Source organism: Panthera uncia, chromosome X (genome assembly GCF_023721935.1).
Source record: "Panthera uncia isolate 11264 chromosome X, Puncia_PCG_1.0, whole genome shotgun sequence".
Classification (NCBI taxonomy): domain Eukaryota; kingdom Metazoa; phylum Chordata; class Mammalia; order Carnivora; family Felidae; genus Panthera; species Panthera uncia.
Window position 1 is genome coordinate 54,514,170 of NC_064817.1, and position 17,832 is coordinate 54,532,001.

Sequence of the window (17,832 nt, forward strand, 5' to 3'; positions counted from 1 at the left end):
TGAGATAGTTTTCATTCATGTTTGTTAGACTGAATTAAAAAAAAAAAAGTTTTGAGGTATAGCACCGATAAAATAAACTGAATAAAGCATGTTCATCTTAAACAAGCAGCTTATTGAGTTTTTAGATGTTTAAACCCATATAACCATTACCCAGATCATGATATAGAACACTTCTAACACCCGTGTTCCTTACCAGTCAATATCATCTTAGTATTGGGGCACCCGGGTGGCTCCGTCGGTTGGGCATCCGACTTTGGCTCGGGTCATGATCTCACGGTTCGCGGGTTCGAGCCCCTGTTAGCTGTGCTAACAGTTCAGAGACTGGAGCCTGCTTCAGATTCTGTGTCTGTCTCTCTCTCTGCCCCTCCCCCACTCACATTCTGTATCTTTCTCTCAAAAATAAATGTTAAAAAAAATCACCTTAGCAGAGTTAACAACTATTTTGGTTTCTATTCCTATTGATTGCTATTGCCTGTTCTTGAATGTCATTGCTAGTATAACAGAAATATAGTCAACTTTTGAAAATCTGACTTTGTATTCTATAACTTACTAAAACTCACTAATTTCAGTAACTTTTCTGTAGATTCTTTGGGATTTTCTATGTAGACAATCATGTAATCTGCAAATACAGGTGGTTTTATTTCTTCTTTTTCACTCTATGTCTTTTTTCCATTCTTTTGCTTGCCTTATTGCACTGGCTAGGACTTCTAGAATGATGTTGAACAGGAGTGAGAATAGAAAACCTTGACTTGTTCCTGCCCTTAGAAGGAAAGCATTCAGTTTTTTAATGTTTATTTATTTTTGACAGAGAGAGAGACAGATAGAACATGAGTGAGGGAGAGGCAGAGAGAGAGGGAGACACAGAATCCGAAGCAGGCTCCAGGCTCTGAGCTGTCAGCACAGAGCCTGATGCAGGGCTTGAACTCACAGACCATGAGATCATGATCTGAGCCAAAGGATGCTCAACCAACTGAGCCACCCACGTGTCCCAGCATTCAGTTTTCCATCACTAAATATGATATGAGCTGTGATTTAATTTTTGTACATACCCTTTATCAGGTTGAGAAACTTCCCTACGATTCCTAGTTTCCTGAGAACTTTTTTTAAAATCATAAATGTATGTTCAATCTTTTCACTTAATCTGTTGATATGGTAAATTAATTGAGTTTACAGTATTGAACCTAGGATAAACCTGATTTGCTTGTGGTCTATTACCCTTTTCAAATTTTACTAAATTCACCTTGCTAATATTTTGTTGAGGATTTCTGCATCTATTTTCATGAAGAATATTGGTTCATAATTTTTTATCATATTTTTTGTCTAGTATTGGTATCAGGGTAAATATGATCTCATAAAGTGAGCTGGGAAGTATGCCCTCTTCTTTCTGGAAGAGTTTGTATAAAACTGGTATTGTCTTTAAATGGTTGGCAGACTTCCTTAGTGGAGTTTTCTGTTAGAAGATTTTAAACGACAAATTCAATGGGTATAAGACTATTCAAATTATCTATTTCTTCTTGAGGGAGCTTTGTTGGTTTGTGCCTTTCAAGGAATTTATCCATCTCATCTAAGCTGTCAAAGTCATGGGCATATAGCTGTTCATAATAGTCCTTAATCATCTTTTTAAATGTCTGTAGGATCTGTAGTGATGCCTCTATTTTCATTCTTGACATTATTAATTTGTATCTTTATTAATTTTGTATAGATAATGCTGCTATAAACATTGGGGTGCACGTATCCCTTTGAATTCATATTTTTGTATTTTGATATTAATATAGCCACTCCAGCTTTGTTTTTATTAGCATTTGTTTAGTGTACCTTTTCCAATTCCTTTTATTTTCAACTTATCTATGTCTTCATATTTAAGTGTTTTTTTAAAAATAGAAAGCATGTAGTTGGGTCTTGATTTTTTATCCAATCTGACATTCTTCATCTTTTAATTGGTATGTTTACACCAGGGGTGAGCAAACTACAATCTGTGAGCTGACTGCCTGTTTTGCAAATAAAGTTTAATTTGAACACAATCATGTCCTTTGTTTAAATATGGCCCATGTGTTCCTGTGACAACAGCACAGTTGAGTAGTTGTGTCCAAGATTGTATGCCTGTTAGCCTAAAATATTCACTACTGGCACTTTAAAAAACATTCCCTGACCTCTGATTTAGACCATTTATATACAATGCAATTATTGATATAGTTGGGTATTCTTGAACTTGATAAAAATGAATTGTACTTAGAACAACTAGACAGAAGATAAGGAAATTTAAAAAATGAAAACATTGTAAGCCAACTAGACCTAACAGACATCTATTTTTTTTTTAATTTTTTTTAATGTTTATTTATTTTTGAGACAGAGAAAGAGACAGAGTATGAACGGGGGAGGGGCAGAGAGAGAGGGAGACACAGAATCGGAAGCAGGCTCCAGGCTCTGGGCCATCAGCCCAGAGCCCGATGCGGGCTCGAACTCACGGACCGCGAGATCGTGACCTGAGCTGAAGTCGGACGCTTAACCGACTGAGCCACCCAGGCGCCCTGACAGACATCTATAAAACACTCCTTTCAACAGCAGCAGAATATACATTCTTTGTAAGTACCCACAGAATATTTTCTAGGATAGACATATGCTAGGTCATAAAACAAACTTCAATAAATTTCAAAATATAAAATAATGCAGAGTATCTTCTGTGATCACAATGTAATAAAATTACAAATTAATAACAGAAAAAAGTTGGGATATGCACAAATATATGGAAAATAAACACACCCTTAAACAACCAATAGGTCAAAAAATAAATCAAAAGAAAAATCAGAACACACTTTGAAATGAATAAAAATGAAGACACAATATACCAAAACATAAGAGATACAGCTAAAGTAGTGCCTAGAGGGAAATTTATATCTGTAAACACCTACATTAAGAAAGAAGAAAAACACCTCAAATCAGTAATCTGAACTTCCAACTTAGTTAAGAGAAAAATAACATAAACAAGTAGAAGGTAGAGAATAACAAAGACTGGAGTGGAAATGAATAAGTTAGACAATAGGAAAACAATAGAAAAACTAATGAAACCAGAAGCTGGTTCTTTGAAAAGATCAACAAAATTAACATATCTTTAGAAGCCTCATTACTAGAATCAGAAATGGAAAAGGAGACATCACTACCAACCTTAGAGAAATAAAAAGGATTACAAAGGACTGCTATGGACAATCTTATGCCAATAAATTAGATAAACTGGATGAAATGGACAATTTTCTAGAAAGAAAAACTACTGAAATCGATTCAAGAATAAATACAGTATCTAAATAGACCTATAATGAATAAAGTAATTGCAATAGTTTTAAAAACTATAGAAAAAGAAAAGCCCAGGCCTAGACAGTTTTACCACTGGACTTTATCAAACATTTAAAGAAGAATTAATACTAATTCTCACAAATTCTTTTAAAAATAGAAGGGGACAGACCATTTGACAACTCATTCTAAGAGGCCAGTATTAATGTGATACCCAAAACCAAAGACATCACAAGAAAAAAAAATCACAAAATACTAGTAAACTTAATTCAGCAATGTAAAAAAGAATTATACTTAACAAACTAGAAGGGAACTTCCTTGATCTGATAAAGGGCATCTCTGAAAAACCCACAGATAACATCATACTTACTGGTGAAAGACTGGATTATTTCCCTCTAAGATATAGGACAAGAAAAGGATGTCAACTTTCACCACTGCCATTCAACACTGTACTGGAAATTGCAACCAAATAGACAAGAAAAATAAAAGACATCAAGACTGGAAAAGAAGTAGTGAAACTATCTCTAGTCATACAGGATGTAATCTTGTAAATAAGGTTCCTAGGGAATTCAGTAAAATACCATTAGAACTGATAAATAAGTTTAAGATCAACAAATAAAAATCAATTCTAAATTCTATAAAGTAGCAATGAGCAAAGCGAAAATAAGATTGAGAAAGTAATTCTACTTACAATAGCATCAGAAACAATAAAATATTTAAGAATGAATTAAACAAAAGAAGTGCAGGACTTATACAATGAAAGTTATAAAACATCATTGAAAGAAGTTAAAGATGTAAATAAATGGAAAAATATTCCATGTTCATAGATTAGAAGACTTAACATTGTTAAGATGGTAATACACCCCAAAATGATCTACAGATTCAACATAATACCTATCATAATGCCAGCTGGATTTCTTCTTTTTTCAGAAATTGCCAGGCTGATTCTAAAATTGATATGGAAATTCAAGGAACCCAAAATAGCCAAAATGATCTTGAAAAAAGAACAAATTTGGAGGACTAACACTTCCAGACCTGAAAACTTACTACAAAGCAGTGATAATCAAGACAGTGTGGTACTGGCATAAGGACAGATATACATATAAATGGGATATAATTGACAATCCAGAAATAAAAACATTGCCTATGATCAACTAATATTCCACAAAGAGGCAAAGATTATCCAATGTGGAAAGAATATTAAAAAAAATGGCTCTGAAGATGGTGGAATAGCATGGAAGCTTTTTGTGTGTCTCGCGTCCATGAAATACAGCCAGACTAACACTAAACCATCCTACACACCTAGAAAACTGATTGGAAGATTAACACAACAATCTGCACAACCGGAACCACAGAATTTAGCAGTCCTTTTCTCCCTTCAAAATGACAAAATGAAGGAATTCACCCGAAAAGAAAGAGCATGAAGAAACGATAGCCAGGGATTTAACCAACACAGACACAAGCAAGATGTCTGAACCAGAATTTAGAATCACGATAATAAGAATACTAGCTGGAGTCGAAAATAAATTAGAATCCCTTTCTGCAGAGATAAAAGAAGTAAAAAATAGCCAGAATGAAATAAAAAATGCTATAACTGAGCTGCAATCATGGATGGATGCAGTGGCGTCAAGGATGGATGAGGCAGAACAGAGAATCACCGATATAGAGGACAAACTTATAGAGAATAACAAAGCAGAAAAAAAGAGGGAGATTAAGGCAAAAGAGCACGATTTAAGAATTAGAGAAATCAGTGACTCATTAAAGAGGAACAACATCAGAATCATAGGGGTCCCAGAGGAGGAAGAGAGAGAAATAGGGGTAGAAGGGCTATGTGAGCAACTCATAGTGGAAAACTTTCCTAACCTGGGGAAAGACACAGACATCAAAACCCAGGAAGCACAGAGGACTCCCATTAGATTCAACAAAAACCGACCATCAACAAGGCATATCATAGTCAAATTCACAAAATACTCAGTCAAGGAGAGAATCATGAAAGCAGCAAGGGAAAATAACTCCCTAACCTACAAGGGAAGACAGATGAGGTTTGCAAGCAGACCTATCCACAGAAACTTGGCAGGCCAGAAAGGAGTGGCGGGATATATTCAGTGGACTAAATCAGAAAAATACACAGCCAAGAATTCTTTATCCAGCAAGGCTGTCATTCAAAATAGAAGGAGAGATAAAGTTTCCCAGACAAAAATTAAAAGAATTTGTGACCACTAAACAAGCCTGCAAGAAATTTTAAGGGGGACTCTCTGAGGGGAGAAAAGATGACAATATAAATAAATAAATAAATAAATAAATAAATAAATACCAAAAGCAACAAAAGATTAGAAAAGACCAGAGAACACCACCAGACACTCTAACTCTACAAGTATCATAATGGCAATAAATTCATATCTTTCAGTACTCACTCTAAATGTCAGTACTCACTCTAAATGTCAATGGACTCAATGCTCCAATCAAAAGACATAGGGTAACAGAATGTATAAGAAAACAAGACCCATCTATATGCTGTTTACAAGAGACCCACTTTAGACCTAAAGACACCTACAGATTGAAAATAAGGGGATGGAGAACCATCTATCATGCTAATGGTCAACAAAAGAAAGCTGGAGTAGCTATACTTATATCAGACAATCTAGACTTTAAAATAAAGACTGTATCAAGAGATGCAGAAGGGCATTATATCATAATCAAGGGGTGTATAGACCAAAAAGACCTGGGGCGCCTGGGTGGCTCAGTCGGTTAAGCGGCCGACTTTGGCTCAGGTCATGATCTCACGGTCTGTGAGTTCGAGCCCCGCGTTGGGCTCTGTGCTGACAGCTCAGAGCCTGGAGCCTGTTTTAGATTCTGTGTCTCCCTCTCTCTGACCCCCCCGCCCCGTTCATGCTATGTCCCTCTCTGTCTCAAAAATAAATAAAACGTTACAAAAAAATTTATAGACCAAAAAGACCTAACAACTGTAAACATTTATGTGCCAAATGTGGAAACACCCAAATATATAAATCAATTAACCACAAACATAAAGAAACTCATCGATAGTAATACCATAATAGTAGGAGACTTCAACACCCCACTCACAGCAATGGACAGATCATCTAATCAAAAATCAACAAGGAAACAATGGCTTTGAATGACACATTGGACCAGATGGACTTAACAGATATATTCAGAACATTTCATCTTAAAGCAGCAAAATATGCATTCTTCTCCAGTGCACATGGAACGTTCTCCAGAATAGACCATATACTGGGACACAAATCAGCCCTAAGTAAGTACAAAAAGATTGAGATCATACCGCACATATTTTCAGACCACAACGCTATGAAACTTGAAATCAACCACAAGAAAAAATTTGGAAAGGTAACAAATACTTGGAGACTGAAGAACATCCTACTAAAGAATGAATGGGCTAACCAAGCAGTTAAAGAGGAAATTAAAAAGTATATGGAAGTCAATGAAAATGATAGCACCACAACCCAAAACCTGTGGGACGCAGCAAAGGTGGTCATAAGAGTGTATAGCAATCCAGGCCTAGGATTCCTAAAGAAGGAAGAACGATCTCAGATATACAACCTAACCTTACACTTTAAGGAGCTGGAAAAAGAATAGCAAAAACCCAAAACCAGCAGAAGACAGGAAATAATAAAGATTAGAGCAGAAATTAATGCTATTGAAACCAAAAAAACAGTAGAACAGATCAATGAAACCAGAAGCTGGTTCTTTGAAAGAATTAACAAAATTGACAAACCACTAGCCAGTTTGATCAAGAAGAAAAAGGAAAGGTCCCAAATAACTAAAATCAAGAATGAAAGAGAAGAAATCACAACTAACACAACAGAAATAAAAACAATAATAAGAGAATATTATGAGCAATTATATGCCAACAAAATGGGCAATCTGGAAGAAATGGACAAATTCCTAGAAACATATACACTACCAAAACTGAAACAGGAAGAAATAGAAAATTTGAACGGATCCATAACCAGTAAGGAAATCGAATTAGTAATCAAAAATCTACCAAAAAACAAGAGTCCAGGGCCAGATGGCTTTCCAGGGGAATTCTACCAAACATTTAAGGAAGAGTTAACACCTATTCTCTTGAAACTGTTCCAAAAAATAGAAATGGAAGGAAAACTTCCAAACTCTTTCTATGAAGCCAGCATTACCCTGATTCCAAAACCAGACAGAAACTCCACTAAAAAGGAGAACTATAGGCCAATTTCCCTGATGAACATGGATGCAAAAATCCTCAACAAGACATTAGCCAACTGGATCCAACAATACATTAAAAAAATTACTCACCACAACCAAGTGGGATTTAGACCTGGGATGCAGGGCTGGTTCAATATCCTCAAAACAATTAACGTGATTCATCACATCAATAAAAGAAAGGACAAGAACCATACGATCCTCTCAATAGATGCAGAGAAAGCATTTGACAAAATATAGAATCCTTTCTTGATAAAAACCCTCAAGAAAGTAGGGCTAGAAGGATCATACCTCGAGATGACAAAAGCCTTATATGAGCGACCCAACACTAATACCATCCTCAGTGGGGAAAAACTGAGAGCTTTCCCCCTAAGGTCAGGAACAAAACAGGGATGTCCACTCTCGCCACTGTTATTCAACATAGTATTGGAAGTCTTAGCCTCGGCAATCAGACAACACAAAGAAATAAAAGACATCCAAATCGGCCAGGAGGAGGTCAAACTTTCACTCTTTGTAGATGACATGATACTCTATATGGAAAACCCAAAAAGATTCCATCAAAAAACTGCTACAACTGATTCATGAATTAAGCAAAGTTGCAGGATATAAAAATCAATGCACAGAAATCAGTTGCATTCCTATACACCAACAATGAAGCAACAGAAAGAGAAATCAAGGAATCAATCCCATTTACAGTTGCACCAGAAACCATAAAATACCTAGGAATAAATCTAACCAAAGAGGTGAAAAATCTATACACTGAAAACTATAGAAAGCTTATGAAAGAAATTGAAGAAGACACAAAAAAATGGAAAAAGATTCCATGCTCCTGGATAGAAAGAACAAATATTGTTAAAATGTCGATACTACCCAAAGCAATCTACATATTCAACGCGATCCCTATCAAAGTAACACCAGCATTCTTCACAGAGCTAGAACAAATAATCCTAAAATTTGTATGGAACCAGAAAAGACCCCGAATAGCCAAAGCAATCTTGCAAAAGAAAACCAAAGCAGGAGGCATCACAATCCCAGACTTTAAGCTATACTACAAAGCTGTAATCATCAAGACAGTATGGTACAGACACTCAGATCAGTGGAATAGAATAGAGAACCCAGAAATGGACCCACAAACGTATGGCCAACTAATCTTTGAAAAAGCAGAAAAGAATAACCAATGTAATAAAGACAGTCTCTTCAGCAAGTGGTGCTGGGAAAACTGGACAGCGACATGCAGAAGACTGAACCTGGACCACTTTCTTACACCATACACAAAAATAAACTCAAAGTAGATGAAAGACCTCAATGTAAGACAGGAAGCCATCAAAATTCTCGAGGAGAAAGCAGGCAAAAGCCTCTTTGATCTTGCCCGCAGCAACTTCTTACTCAACACGTCTACGGAGGCAAGGGAAACAAAAGCAAAAATGAACTACTGGGACCTCATCAAAATAAAAAGCTTCTGCACAGTGAAGGAAACAATCAGCAAAATTAAAAGGCAACCGACAGAATGGGAGAAGATATTTGCAAATGACATATCAAAAAAGGGTTAGTATCCAAAATCTACAAAGAACTTATCAAACTCAACACTCAAAAAACAAATAATCCAGTGGAGAAATGGGCAAAAGACATGAATAGACACTTCTCCAAAGAAGATATCCAGATGGCCAACTGACACATGAAAAAATGCTCAACTTCACTCATCATCAGGGAAATACAAATCAAAACCACAATGAGATACCACCTTACACATGTCAGAATGGCTAACATTAACTCAGGCAACAACAGATGTTGGCGAGGACACGGAGAAAGAGGATCTCTTTTGCATTGTTGGTGGCAATGCAAGCTGGTGCAGCCACTCTGGAAAACAGTATGGAGGTTTCTCAAAAAACTAAAAAGAGAACTACCCTACGACCCAGCAATTGCACTACTAGGCATTTATCCAAGGGATACAGGTGTGCTGTTTCAAAGGGACACATGCACCCCATGTTTTTAGCAGCACTATCAACAATAGCCAAAGTATGGAAAGAGCCCAAATGTCCATCGATGGATGAATGCATAAAGAAGAAGTGGTATATATATACAATGGAGTATTACTCAGCAATCAAAAAGAATGAAATCTTGCCATTTGCAACTATGTGGATGGAACTGGAGGGTATTATGCTAAGTGAAATTAGTCAGAGAAAGACAAAAATCATATGACTTCACTCATATGAGGACTTTAAGAGACAAAACAAATGAACATAAGGGAAGGGAAGGGAAACAAAAATAATATAAAAATAGGGAGGGGAACAAAACAAAAGAGACTCATAAATATGCAGAACAAACTGAGGGTTGCTGGAGGGGTTGTGAAGTGGGGATGGGCTAAATGGGTAAGGGGCATTAAGGAATCTACTGAAATCATTGCTTCACTATACGCTAACTAATTTGGATGTAAATTTTAAAAATTAAAAAATAAAGTTAAATTAAAAAATAAAAATAAAAAATAAAATTAAATTAAAAAATGGCTCTGAAACAACTGGATAACCACATGGAAAAGAGTGAAATTGGACTCTTACCTCATACCACATACACAAATTCACTCAAAATGGATCAAAGACCTAAATGTAACAGCTAAAAGTATAAAACTTTTCAGAAGAAAACATAGACATAAACAGTCATGAATTTGGAATTGGCAGTTGATTCTTACACATGATATCAAAAGCATGAGCAACAAAAGAAAAATAAATTGTACTTCATCAAAGTTAAAAAATTTTGTGCTTCAAAGGACACTGTCTAGAAAGGGAAATGACAAGTTACAGAATGAAAAACAACAACAATGAGATACTACTACATTCCTATTAGAATCACTCTGCACTCACTAGGATGGCTAGAAAGAAAATCAGATAATACAAGTATGCTGGAGGTGGAGAAATCAGAACCCGCACATATTGCTGATGACAATATAAAATAGTGCAGCCACTTTGGAAAACTGTCCTGCAGCTCCTCAAATGATTAAAATGCAGTTACCATATTACCTAGGTGTAACCAAGAGAAATGAAAACATACACTCACACAAAAACTTATATACTAATGTCTATAGCAGCATTATTCAAAATAGCCAAAAAATTAAATTAATTTTAATTTTAATTTTAATCAGCTGATGAGTGGATTTTTAAAATGTGGTAATCAATAGTGGAGTATTATTTGGCCATAAAATGGAATGAAATATTGATACATGCCACAACAAGGATGAACTTTGAAAGTGTTACATTAAGTGAAAGAAGTCACAAAAGTCCTCATATTGTATGATTCTATTTATATAAAATGTCCAAAATATGCAAATCTAGAGAGATACAAAGTAGATTGGTGGTTGCATAGGGCTATTGGGGGAAATGCAGGGATAGGAATGTGATGGTGGTTTCTTTCTGACGGGATGAAATGTTCTAAAATTTACTGTTGGTGGTGGTGTATATATCTGTGAATATACTAAAATCTACTGAATCATACACTTTAATGTGTGAATTGTATGGCATATGAATTATATCTCTATAAAGCTGTTTTCTAAAATGAATTTATACCCTGTGAGATAATTCTTTTTGCCTGACTTCTTTTGTTCATGATAATGTCTGTGATATTTATATTTTTCTGTGTCAGAAGTACATTCCTTTATTTTATTGCCTTGTAGTATTCTGTTACATGAATGTACAATTCATTTAGTCCATCCTCCTGTTGATGACACTAAAATTTTCAATCTTTAGCTCTTATGAATAGAGCTGTCTTGAACATTCTGGTACACATTATGGTAAACAGATACACTCATTTCACCTGAGTATATACCTAGGAGTGGGATTGCTGGATCATTGCTATAACAGAAGCATGTTTGGTTTTAGCAGATACTGCCAAAAGGTCTTCTAAACGAGCTGTACCAATTTACATTTCTACCAGCAATGTATCAGAGCTCCAATTGCTTCCCATCCTTACTAACACTTGGTATCTTAATTTTAGCCATTTCAGTGAGTATGTAATGATCCCTCACTGTGGACTTAATTGGCATTCCTTGATGAGTAATGATGTTGAACATTTTTCCTTTGTTTGTTGCCCATTTGTATATCTTCTTTTGTGAAGTTCTTGTTTAATTCTGTTGCCATTTTTTATTTGGTTGTCTTTTCTCATTAAATTTTAAGAGTTCTTTATATACTCTGGAATTTGTCCGGCTTATGTATTAACACATCTTCTGCCTGTCTATCCATGACTTGTCTTTTTCCTATCTTGATTGTATCTTTTGACAAACTGAAATTCCCAATTGTAATGAAGTGCACACTATCAATATTTTATTTCACAGTTGGAATTTTTTGTGTCTCCAAGGTCATGAGGATATTCTCCTGTTTGTTTTTAGAAACCTTACTGTTGTACCTTTCACTATGATACATCTCAAATCAATGTTTCTGTATGGCAGTAGGGAGGGTCAAGGTTCATTTTTTTCCATATGGATATCTAATTGTTTCAGCATCATTTATTATTAAAAAAATATTTTCCCCACTGAACAGCACTGGCACATTTGCTGTAAATAAAATGATCATGTGTGAGTCTATTTCTGGACTCTATTCTGTGGTGTAAATTCTCAGACTCTATTCATCTTTTTCAAAATTATCCTTTCATCTCCATAGAAATTTTAATATCATCCTGTCAATTTCCATAAGTAAATCAGCTGGGATTTCAATTGGGATTGTCTTGAGTCTATGGATCAAACTGGGAAAATTGACATTTTAACAAATTTGAGTTTTCCAGTCCATGAACATGGTATGTATTTTCATTCATTTAGGCCTTTAAAGTTTTCCCTCAGCAATGTTTCAGTGTTTTTTTAGTTTTCAGTGTATTTATTACACTATATTGATTCAATACATTCACTATATTGATTACTAAACATTTGATGGGTATTCATGCTATTAAAAATGGGATACTTTATTTTAAGTTTACTTATTTTGAGAGAGATTGAGAGAGAGAGAGAGAGAGAATGAGAGGGGGAGGGGAAGAGAGAGGATCCCAAGCAGGCTCTGAGCTGTCAGCATGGAGCTCAATGTGGGGCTCAATCTCATGACCCATGAGATCATGCCAGAGCCAAAATCAAGAGTCCCTAAAAATGGTATTTTAAAAGCTAACTTTCCACTTATTTCTTGCTAGTACACAAAAATACAATTAATTTTTGTGTATTGACCTGTACCCAGCAACCACACCAAATTCATTTATTTTTAAATTTTTATTTAAAATAAAATAGAAGGCCACTTGGATGTCTGACTTCAGCTCAGGTCATGATTTCATGGTTCGTGAGTCCGAGCCCCATATCAGGCTGTCTGCTGGCAGCGCAGAGCCTGCTTCAGGTCCTCTGCCCCCCTTCAAACCTCCCCGGCTTGTGCTCACTCGCTCTCTCTCAAAATAAATAAACATTAAAAAAACTACCACTTAAAATAAAACAGAGGGATAGAAAACCATTTTGTGTATGTTTTTTTAAAGGCTGAATTATTGGAACAAACCCTACTTGTTTATGTTATCCTTTTTATATATTGCTGGATTCAGTTTTCTGGATTTTTAGGATTTTTCCATCTATTATTGAATATTTTGACCTATACCTTTTTTTGGCTTGAAATTTGTCAGATTTTGTCATCAGAATCATGCTGGCCTCATAAAATCGTTACCCTCTTTCTCTATTTCCTATATGAGATACTTTTACAGGGTTGATATTATTTCTTCCTTATATATTTAGAAGAATTTATATCATTGAAGCCATTTTCCTTGTGGGAAGGTATTTAAGATTAAATTTCTTTACAGGCATAGCACTATTGAAATATTCTAAATAGGACTATTCAGATTCTCTTTGCACCAATTGTCATAGGTATACTTTTCAAATAACTTGTTAATTTTGTCAAGATTATCAAATTTATTGGCATACAGTTATTCACAGTGTCTATTATTGCCTTTTTAGATTAGATTTAGATCTTTAGAAAGATTTGTAGTGATGTCTACATTTGAATTACTGATATTAGTAATTTGTGCCCTTTCTTTCTATTTATTGCTCCATCTAGCTTGGATTCAATTTGTAGTAATGTTTCCAAAAAATCGACTTTTGGCTTTGTTGATTTTCTCTTGTATATCTGCTTTCTATTTCATTGTTTTCTTCTCTCTTTTTTGTTATGTTCTTCCTTCTATTTTCCTTGGGTTTAATTTGCTCTTATTTCCCTAGATTCAGGTGGGAGGCTAAGATTATTGATTTTCAACCCTTCATCTTTTCTAATATATGCATTTAAAGCTATTGATGTTCCCTTATTTTAGTTATATCTCACAAGGTTTCATGTCATATTTTTCATTTTTGAAAGTTTAATATATTCCATAATTTTTATTTTGATTTCTTCTTTGGTGAGTTATATAGAAGTGTTTCTTTTAGATTTCCAACAGTGGGGGTTTTCTAATCATCTTTCTATTGTTGATTTCTAGTTTACTTGGTTCAGAGAACATACTTTGTATGATTTCAATCCTTAGATATTTGTTGAGACTTGCCTTTTGACTCAGCATATGATCTATTTTGGTAAATGTTACAAGTGCACCTGAAAAGAATGTGTATTCTATAGTTAATATGTATAATGTTTTATATACATATCAGGACTGAAGTGAAGTTTAATGTTTGGGAAACCTAGAAATCAATAATGACGGTTTATGGGTGAGCTATTACATACACTTTACTCTGACCAGGAGTCATTGTGCCATGATAATTGTATGAAAAAATTTCCAGATTCACATCTGTATTTTTACAAAAGAAAACCACAATGTACACAAGGAAATATGTCAGGTACAAGGATACTTGAATGACATTCCTAATTAGGTCAGGCATTTGGGGGAAGGAATAGTATAGATCATGATAAATATCTGAGAACCACAAAAAAATCTATCTCCTGAACTGTGACCCCTGCTACATTTCTTTAGTGACTCCACAGCCCTGTAATGTAATCAAAATCCCTACTCATTGCCATAGGGCTTTGCTTTGTATTATTAAGGTAAGTTTATGCTGCCTGTGAGGCATAATTCAAATGGAATGCTGCCAAAATTGAAGATTTTCAGGAGCAACTTCTATCAGAGATACTTGGGTATCTCCAGATAATTGTTTAATTTCCTTTGTAGAGAAAATCTTAAGTTCAGGTTCTTCTATTTCTGGGCCTAAGACCTGACCCAAAATGTACACTAGAAAATCCATTCAAGTGTTTTCATTCTGTTTAATGTGCCTGAGGATCAGCTCCAATTGCTTTTCCTCTTGGCTAATCTCAAAACTATCATCTCTGAGAATTTCTTATCCAATGAGTACTAATCTCTGAGCCAAAAGCAACTCATGACAAACTAACTGCTAGTTATTAAGCCAATGGAGGAACCAAGCAAAGAATGCCTGATGAAGGAATAAGCATTTAATCCTAGTTTTGGTGTGTGCAAGTGAAACAGGTAATTCCAACATGGGCCTTGATAAATGATAGCTTCTATCTATTGCATTTGGATAAATTAGAATGACCCTTCAAGTTCTGGGCTGAGGAGACTATAATATATAAATATAAATGTATACAAATATAAATAAATAGATACATAGATAATTCTGTCAGCTGAACTGCCTTTCTGCTGGTAGAGGATTCATGCTGGGTTTTATTCTGTTTACTATAACCACTAAGATTTTGAATGATGACATTTTAGATGAATACTTAGTATAAAGTATAAATAAGGTCAAAATTATAGCACTGGAGATAAGTTAAATTCTTCCTTGCAAGGACCCAAAAAACAACTAAAGGCTTTTCTCTATCTTCATTATTTTGGGATAAAAAATTACTCATAGTACAAAATAGCTTAAAGAATTCTAATCACTAAGATTACTTCTAGACTTAACACTGGATGACACTTTATGTACAGTATGATTCCAAGGATATTCCTAGCAACATCTAAAAGTTATGTTCTTCAATGGAGACTCTGAAAAGGAACCAGAAAGACCTATTAAGCAGCAGTGAGCTCCCTTATGTTAGAAAGGTTTGGAGTATCTTATAATCATAAGCAGTCATCTTTGGCATAATTCCTACTTCCCCTTAAATTTCCTTTTTCTTTTCCTGGACACCTGATGTGCCTTTCTCTGCCCTATACCTATATCCCAAGTTGAATCTTTATTGAGGTATTTTTTCTAAATGTTTCTCTCCCAAAGTACAAGCTGATAATGACTTAAATTGTGAGCTTTCTCAGTGATTTTTGCATAGAGGGCTCTCAAAGACCAAAATACTCTAATACTCAAATGAATGACTCTTTAATGATAGAATTTATTTTTTTAAGTTTATTTATATTTGAGAGACAGAGAGTGAGCGAGAGAGCGAGCTCACTTGAGTGGAGGAGGGGCAGAGAGACAGAAACAGAATCTGAAGCAAGCTCCAGGCTCCGAGCGGTAAGGTGTCAGCACAGAGCCCACGAACTGTGAGATCATGACCTGAGCCAAAGTCAGATGCTTAACCAACTGAGCCACCCAGGCATCCCTAATGATAGAATTTCTGGTGCTATAGCAACATTTTATTTAATAAATATTTATTAATCCCCAGTATGTGCCAGATAGTTTTAGAAGGTAGAGATAAAGAATGAACATGACAGACAACTTTTCAACTTGTATGGAACTTAGATTCTAGTTGGGGAGAGAAACAATATATAATATATCAAGTAGAGATGTGATGTGTGTTGTAAAAAATATATAGGTTATGGAAGTAGTGATTAAAGTTGCTACTTTAGAAAAAGTGTGGTCAGGAAAGATCTCTCTGAGGTGGGGAAATGACACTTGAGCAGAGGGTGTGGGGGAGCAAGCCATATGAATATCCAGGAAAAGAGTATTCTAGGAAAAAGGAATGGCAAACACAAAGGCTCAGAGGCAAGAGGTACTATGTATTATTGATATAGTAGGACTAGAGTACAGTGAGCTGAGAGGCAGAGTGATGGGAGATGAGGTCAGAGAGGTAACCAAGGGCCAGATAATCCATGGCCTTGTAGATCATGGCAATGACTGAATTTTAAGTCCAAGCAAATGGGAAGTACAAGAGGACTGACATGATCTGACTTATAATACTCTGACTGCTGTGTGGCTACTGGATTTACAAAGGGGCAAAAGTGGGAGCAGAGGGGATAGTTGGGAAGCTATTACAGTGATCCAGATGAGAGATAAGGTAGCTTGGACTAAGTAAATATTGCTGGCCTGATTTATTGTTTGGAAAGGACACATCATAAATCACACTACTTTCAGCTTCACCTCCCACTATATAAACCATGAACAAGAGCTCCAAAACTAACAATGCTCTCTTACATACTTGGCTTTTGTTTATTCAGTTCCCACAGCTTTTAACACCTTCTACTTCTTTTTATAACCATTAAATCTTAATCATTCTTCAAGAATAAATTCAAATACTGCCTTTTGGAATGGACCATTTCTTGCTCTGTGGTCCCACACACTTTATATTTCTATTAGTGAAGTTACTTCATTTTGCTTTGTATATGTGCAATGAATTAGGTTTCTTACCTCCTTCCCTTCACTGTAAATTTCTTAAAGACAGAGACAATAAAACATTTCCTTATGTTTCCACAATACTTAGTAGCATTTTGAATTTAATAAGGAATTTTTAAATAAATGTGATAAGCAGCTTTCCTTAGGTCACTAATATAATGACATGTCAGGATTAAACCTTTTGTAAAAGCTAATTCACATAGTACTAGATTTCAATCATTGTTTATATAGTTCTTAATTAACTTTGATTTGGAATAGATTTTTAGAAGGTTAGTGTTTTCCAATTTTGCCCCAGAAGCTTATGATTCATCAGCTTTACACTTTCACGTAATTTGTCTATTTACAGTTGGTAGCTTAATGATTTATTTACATTACTCACAAGCTGGATTCATACTTTTAGGCATTATTTCATTAGAAATTACCAGTCTTAATCAGTCTTAAGAAATAAAAACTTTTAACAAGTCAGATTCATTTTTTCTAAATGTATTTTTTCCCATCTCATTCTTTTTTAAATAAATGCCTTATATTTAAATTTGAAAATTACATGAATCAACAGAATTATCTAAAAGAACTTGCCGATAATTTCTGCCCCTACTCTCCAGGTTAATCTTAAAGTATCTAATCAACAGGTTGAGCATAAATACCAATACCACACATGTAAGTCTCAAAGGTAACAAGATATATTTTTTTATAAAGGGGGATCCTATACCATTTTCTTAAAGTTTTAATTTAAATTCCAGTTAGTTAGCACACTGTGTAATTTTAGTTCCAGGTGTACAATATAGAGATTCAACACTTCA

At 35.0% G+C, this 17,832-nt stretch overlaps 1 protein-coding gene across 1 annotated transcript in view; it reads right to left on the reverse strand.

The window, feature by feature from the left end:
• The window catches only part of TEX11 (testis expressed 11), a 247,613-nt gene that overhangs the window by 22,248 nt on the left and 207,533 nt on the right, over positions 1 to 17,832 (reverse strand). The window lies entirely within an intron of this gene.